The sequence below is a fragment of the Rhipicephalus microplus genome, chromosome 5 (assembly GCF_043290135.1).
Source record: "Rhipicephalus microplus isolate Deutch F79 chromosome 5, USDA_Rmic, whole genome shotgun sequence".
Taxonomy (NCBI): domain Eukaryota; kingdom Metazoa; phylum Arthropoda; class Arachnida; order Ixodida; family Ixodidae; genus Rhipicephalus; species Rhipicephalus microplus.
Window position 1 is genome coordinate 106,990,760 of NC_134704.1, and position 6,464 is coordinate 106,997,223.

At 43.3% G+C, this 6,464-nt stretch overlaps 1 long non-coding RNA gene across 1 annotated transcript; it reads right to left on the reverse strand.

Moving 5' to 3' along the window:
• Positions 1-533: 533 nt before the first annotated feature.
• Positions 534-2,247, reverse strand: LOC142817341 (uncharacterized). The gene is made up of 4 exons (XR_012895181.1): positions 1,749-2,247; positions 1,580-1,684; positions 1,411-1,524; positions 534-1,114 (listed from the first exon to the last, which is right to left on the reverse strand). It is a non-coding gene; the product is annotated as an uncharacterized LOC142817341 (long non-coding RNA).
• Between the last annotated feature and the right edge of the window lie 4,217 nt (positions 2,248-6,464).

The window sequence follows — 6,464 nt, forward strand, 5'->3', positions numbered from 1 at the left end:
CGAGAAACTGGTGAAGTATGACACACCGGGCCCGTGGGTAAGTAAGGATCTATGGCAAAAACACAGCGCCCAATGCTGAAGAAGAAGGAAGAAGTGACATATACACAGCAATGAAGTCGCGAATTACGCCTGGGATTAACCAAAATAATGCATAGAAAAAAAGAGTGCACAGAAACCACACGACACAATATAGCAGAAAGGCAAAGCTGCAGTGTGCTGGCTGTGCTTAAGAACAGCTAGCCCAAAATGAAAAAAAAAGCAGACTTGATGTCTGCTTGTCCTCAGAAAGGTAGGGATTTGCAGCTTGCTCACTACGTGAAAGACAAACTTTATGCTACAACACTGGCAGGTCTTGTGGCTCTTCTTATCATCAAAAACTTAAGATCCCAAGTGATTTGCGTCTGGGTGTTGTTGTGACGCTTGCGAGCTAAAATAGATTGTAGTCATCACTTATCAAGAATTGTGGACCTTAATTGGTGTTACGAGAGCGGTATTACAGGGCTAATAAATAGCAGAAAGAAACCACTTTGGCTCATTATTTTTCACAAAGGCTCTACATCGTACGTTATCACTCACAAGCTATATAAAAATAAAATGGCAGCGTCTGCAGCCCCATCAAACGCTACAAGTTTGGGTATTCTTTTGAAAATTTTGATGGGCGAGATGAGGAGGTTGATGAGAAGCTAAAATACAAAAAGCGTGATAACGTGAACTGTGCCCACTTCATACTGTGTTCCTTACCCGCTCGAAGACATTTCAACAAGCGGTTTTGTTATCGATATATTACTTGAGCTGGAGAGATAAAGCATACACAGTGACCAAGCGACCCACAGTAAAGTGTACAGTTCGCCCGCATTTGCTACAAAAATACAGACAGGATACCCAACATTCTTTTTAAGGTTATGCAAATCACTTCGAGCGAATACACAGTGTCCCTACTCCTCATAGCGGGTAACCAAAACAATGTATGCAACGAATGAGTGGTTAGTTTGGTGAGGCTGTCTCCGCAGTCTTTTGATAGTTTTCCGCTGTGCTGCTACTTTGGCTTGCAGATGTTTAATGGTTTGCTTGTACTTCATTGATGGAGACATTGTCGCTGGCACACAGGAACGCACTGCAATAAACAAAAAAACGGATGTAAAAGCGAAGAACAACTAATCCCATACGAGCACTTTCCTCGCTCTTTCAGACCCAAGGTGCACAACTTTCTGTGGTGCAAAGTTTTCGATTCCACTACCTAAAAACAAACCATTCACAATGTTGACAATGCACAAAAAAAATGAAAATCACTGAGAGCCCACCCTTACATTTTGTAAGTGCGCACGTAGTGTCCTTTTGAGGATAGTTTCCTCAGAATGTCCTAAACATAAAATAGCACATTAAAAACAGCTGCAATAAAAGCATAGTCACCATTTTCTCTAGGGCACTCAGACGTGGAGCTGTTGGCGAAGACATCTTCTGGAGGGTCTTGTGAAGCTTGTTCAGTGCCTCGGACAGTGCTGTCGGAACAACCTTGCGAGCGGCCTGCGGAAGTCTAAATATCAATCCACTCTGGTGTTGAAGTGAACATACAACTTACCGGTCACACAAGTTCCTTTTGTGACAGATGAACGACTGGTTAAGGTTTTCTCCGGCAAGACGAAGTCAGCAGAAATTCTTTCACCAGCTACAAGGAAGCTGCCACCTGCAGAGGTTTGGTCAACAGTCAATTTGGGTAAAAAAAAAAGAAATCGCGACACTGAACGCACCCTGTTCATCGGGGCACCTCAATGTGTGGGAGCCGCTTTTTGAAGCCTCTACCGCAGGTCCTGAAGAAATGAAATTACGACAATGTGTCAGTAAGAGGCTTAAAATAACACAAACTGAAGCTCATCCGCACCTTGCAGTGCAGCTTCTGCAGTCATGTCACAGTCACTATTTGAAGCGACGCTCAGAAAATCTGCATATATGTGCAGTTGGTACAAGTTACAAAGCTTGTAGCATGGGGAAACTTAAACAACTCTTTCAAACGCATAAATTGGTAGAACGTGGAAGAAAAGAGAAGGCACCAACTAGAAAACAAGTAATTTGTGATTTTTGGAATTATCAACAGTGCCAGCTTTCACTGATGAAAGGTACAGATGCTCGCGTCCGTGGCAGACGCAGCACGCGTCGCCTCGGCTTGACGCCGTGCCGCCTATGCTATACTGCATACGTTGCACAATGTTCCCGTATAGCCGCCGCATAGAGCCGCAAACTTTCTTTTTAGCGAACCTCCCCGTCTTTACAAGCTACAGAAAAAGGTTACAACTGCGTGAATGAGGCGACACGTAAGAAACAAACTCGCACACACGTAGCGCAACGTGTGTGTGTGCATCTTTCTATGTTTGTTGCATGGTGTCTTATTCGCACAGGTGTAACCGTTTTCTGAAAAAAATGACCGAACAAGACCAACAACATGTCATTCAACAAGCTTCGCTTGAAAACGTGCCTCACCTGTTATCTCACGCTTGAAAACGCCGACGCAGCCGACGTTGACGAAAGCGACGAAAGCTTCTCGCTGTCAGTCATGCATGGGCTTGTCGCTGGGTTGATGGTGTTTATGACAGTACGGCTGAAGAAAAATAATCGCGTAAGGTGTGTTGAATAAATTGTTTTAATGTATAAAGAACATACCTAGTTTGGGCGTATAATTATTATTTTGTGAAAACTATTCTGTTGCATTGATTATAACTGTTTTTTTTTTGCGCTTGCACCCTCTGACGTTTGATGAGAGCACTAGTTGATTACGTAATCGTGACGCACTTCCTGAGGCCAGGTTTCGCGGAGTGTCCTCTCTTGTCTTCTTCTTTCTCTATGACTGCAGCACGTGCAGTCGTTCACTTTCTGGAGGAATCAGAAATAGCTCAAAAGTACTAAACAAAAAACAAATGTTAACCGCGGTATGTTTCGAAACAGTATTTTGCTGCTTCACTACGATATTTTTGGGAAAACCTTTCTGAAAACATGTCAGTATTTAAGCGACAAGATCACCTTGCACGTTTTATTGAACTTTCTCATTTTTGTGTGAACACTTAAATTGGCGTTATTACTTGTGTGGATTTCTTTTGTTTTGTTTTTTACAAACTCAGTGTGGTGCGGACACAGTTCTACGCAGTGTGGACTCATTTCTGTGTGGTGTGGACACTCAGTCTGGAAAAACGTGAACTCATTGTGTAAGTCTTGTGCTATGTACATATGTATAGCCTTGTGTTTGCTACTGAATGTGCGATGTTGACTTTTGTGCAAGATAAGAGGAGTAGCCGGCGCCACGCATTGGCACGAACCTCTCCTTACATACATTTAATAAAAAAAAAAGACTTGGCATCTTGCTGACAAAGCAGACTTCACTTCGCTTCCAGTTGAAAATCCTCAATAAGCCTTTATTGTGATGTTTGAAGCGATATTATAAATTTAGTTGTTTTTTTAAATGCCCTATGTTTTATAGTCACTGTGTCAATCATCGTTTTGTACTTGCTTTGTTTCAAAAGTACACTATTCTAATGTTTGAAACAAAGATAACAGCATCCATACATTTTTACGAGGCACCACAAAAGAATGTCGAAAGAAGGAGGTAGAAAAAAGGTCCAGAATTTCGCCATACAATAGGCATAAAACAAAACGAAGTGTTGAACAAGACACAGTGAAGACGACCGAAGTTTACTGAGTACTAATATAAGCTACGATCAATAGATTACAAGCACTGAGCAAGGAGACTTACATGTCCGCTATGTCAATACCAAAGTTATCAATAAGCAAGCACTTTACTATCATGCCGCATGATTGAATATCGGCTACGCATTGACGTTCTCCTCGAGGACAACTTTATTACCACGAAACTCGTGCACCTTGTATAGATGTTCTTTCTTCTCTTAGCTACATTTTACGTGCACGCCACTACTGGCCAACGTCCAGCCATCGTTGCTTTGCACATACTTCGCGTTTTTGCCGCACTTCACACGCTTCGCGATTTCGGCAGCGCATTAAGCAGAAGCACCACTGGCGGAATCTCACACAAACCATCACGAAGCACATCGATACTTGCACAGCCAACCAATGCCACGAAAATTCCTCCAAGAAATTACCCGGTCTACTTCAGCGTCTCGCATGTGTCACATAGGGCTTCATAGCTTTACTCAGCCCATTTCTGAAGGCTTCTGTCAATAATCACTGGGTTATTGCCTCCAGTGACTACTTAACCAGGTAGAGCGGAACCCAATTTGTTGAGCAAGCAACTGCTCCTGATGCGGCTAAATATTTTATGAAGAAAATTGTTCTCCGGCATAATGTGGCTTAGCTGTCGTCATAACAGAGTGTGGTACCGGGTTTACGGTATAGGTGCTCCAAGATATTCTGTGACTGAGTGGTACGACAAACCGAACAACACCTGAATACTACCCGTAGATTAGTGGCTCAACCGAACGCCTAAAAAAGTGATTACGTATATATTCCTTCGAAGTACATATGCAAGTATCACAATTTGTAAGAAATGATCCCATTTGTCTACAACACTGCTCTTCGGCATCTTCGGGACACTACCACTTTTCGTCCTTTTAGCCTGGTGTGTAGCATTGACGTCGCCATGGTGATCGACTTCACGCTGTCACCAACTCCGCCCGACTCGGTTACCCCGAATACAGACGCATTTGTTCCGTGCCGAAGAAGGCCAGAAGCTTCTAGCTTACGTATTTTGTCGCGTAAATTGCCGGTACAGCACCACTTGCAGGGAAAGCCGGTCATTCCAGTTTTGGTTTGTACCCGTACTCGCCACCAAGGGTGCTCATAAAGTTGTTGTGCCGGAATTTTGTAACCTACAGCAGTTTTCATCGGCTCAAAGAACTGAAGTACGAAGTTTTCCCAGTGGACATATCGCACCGCACCCGTATATATACCACGCATTTCTGGTGTTGATGGATTTAGAATGTCTCGCCCCTTACAAAAAAAACTTACAGCCCATCTACAAAAATTTTACAGAGCATTAGTCACCCGGTGTGCAGACTATATGTAAACAAGCGACAAATTTTCTGTCATCCCCTGTCGCCTCCGAGTAGTCATTGTGTACTAAGTAAATACCAAAGACACAGAACTCTCGCTCCTCAGAATCTAACACCCACCACCCGGGATATATGGGCTAGTCTTCTTGACCGGCCATTGAGTGCTGGCCGGTAGAAAAATTTTTATTCTTAAAAAATATACATTTACACGTACACAGAATACATGCAAAATTACGGTGGCTGTGAGGTAGCCATAAAGTACACATCTCTCTTATTTTGCACTTGCTAATGTGCAACAATATTTTAATTAGAGACATTTATTTATGACCTGACAGTAGTCGCATGAAGCTGCAGAATAGCTTCAGCTTTTCTGCAGACACTCTGTGGACTAGAGTGACTGGTGCATGACTCATGGGTGATTGAAAGGTGAAGCCCATTTAGTTATTGTTATGGAATATGTCATGAACGAGAATGTATAAATATGTCCGTGTATAATATATACATCCACACATGCACTCACGGGGACCATATTGAAAGACAAGTCATTTTGTCGTCTGTAGAAAATCTGCAGACTAGGTCTGTAAGAGGGGAAGGGTGCGTGACTGAAAGGTGAAGCCCATTTAGTTACAGTTATGGAATGTGTCATGAACGAGAATGTATAAATATGTCCGTGTATAATATATACATCCAAACATGCACTCACGGGGACCATATTGAGAAACAAGTCATTTAGTCATCTGTAGAAAATCTGCAGACTAGGTCTGTAAGAGGGGAAGGGTGCGTGACTGAAAGGTGAAGCCCATTTAGTTACAGTTATGGAAAGTGTCATGGTCCAGAATATATAGACACATACGCATAAAATATAGACATCCACACACTCAATCACAGGGCCCACAATAAAAGGCAAGTCTGCTTGTCGTCTGCAGAAAATCTGCACGCTAGGTCTCTACAGACGTTACTGGTAGGGTACTCATGTGTGACTGAAAGGTGACGCCAATTTAAGTATTCTTATGAAGTGTGCCATGGCCCATAATGTATAGGTATTGTAGTGAAGAGGAATGCCCACTACTGTAGCGACATCAACACGTAGGCGCGAGGCGCGAGCCTCGCGCCTACGTGTTTCTCTCTTTCCCAACGAATGTTCCTTTCTCTTCCCCAACGAATTTCCTGCCTCTTTTTTCCCGACGAATGTTCTCGACGTATATTTGGACGGCGTCACTGCAATCGCTCTTGTCGACACTGGTGCCGCAGTTTCAGTGATCAGTACCAGACTCTGCCACTTGCTCAAAGAAGTTATGACGCCAATAGCAAGTATATCACTTCGTACAGCCGTTGCATTGCACGTCACGCCAGCCGCTGCCTGTACTGCTCGCATCGCAACTGATAGCCTCATCTATGTCGTCGAATAACTAGTTTTGGATTCCTGCTCCCATGACCTCATTTTCGGTTGAA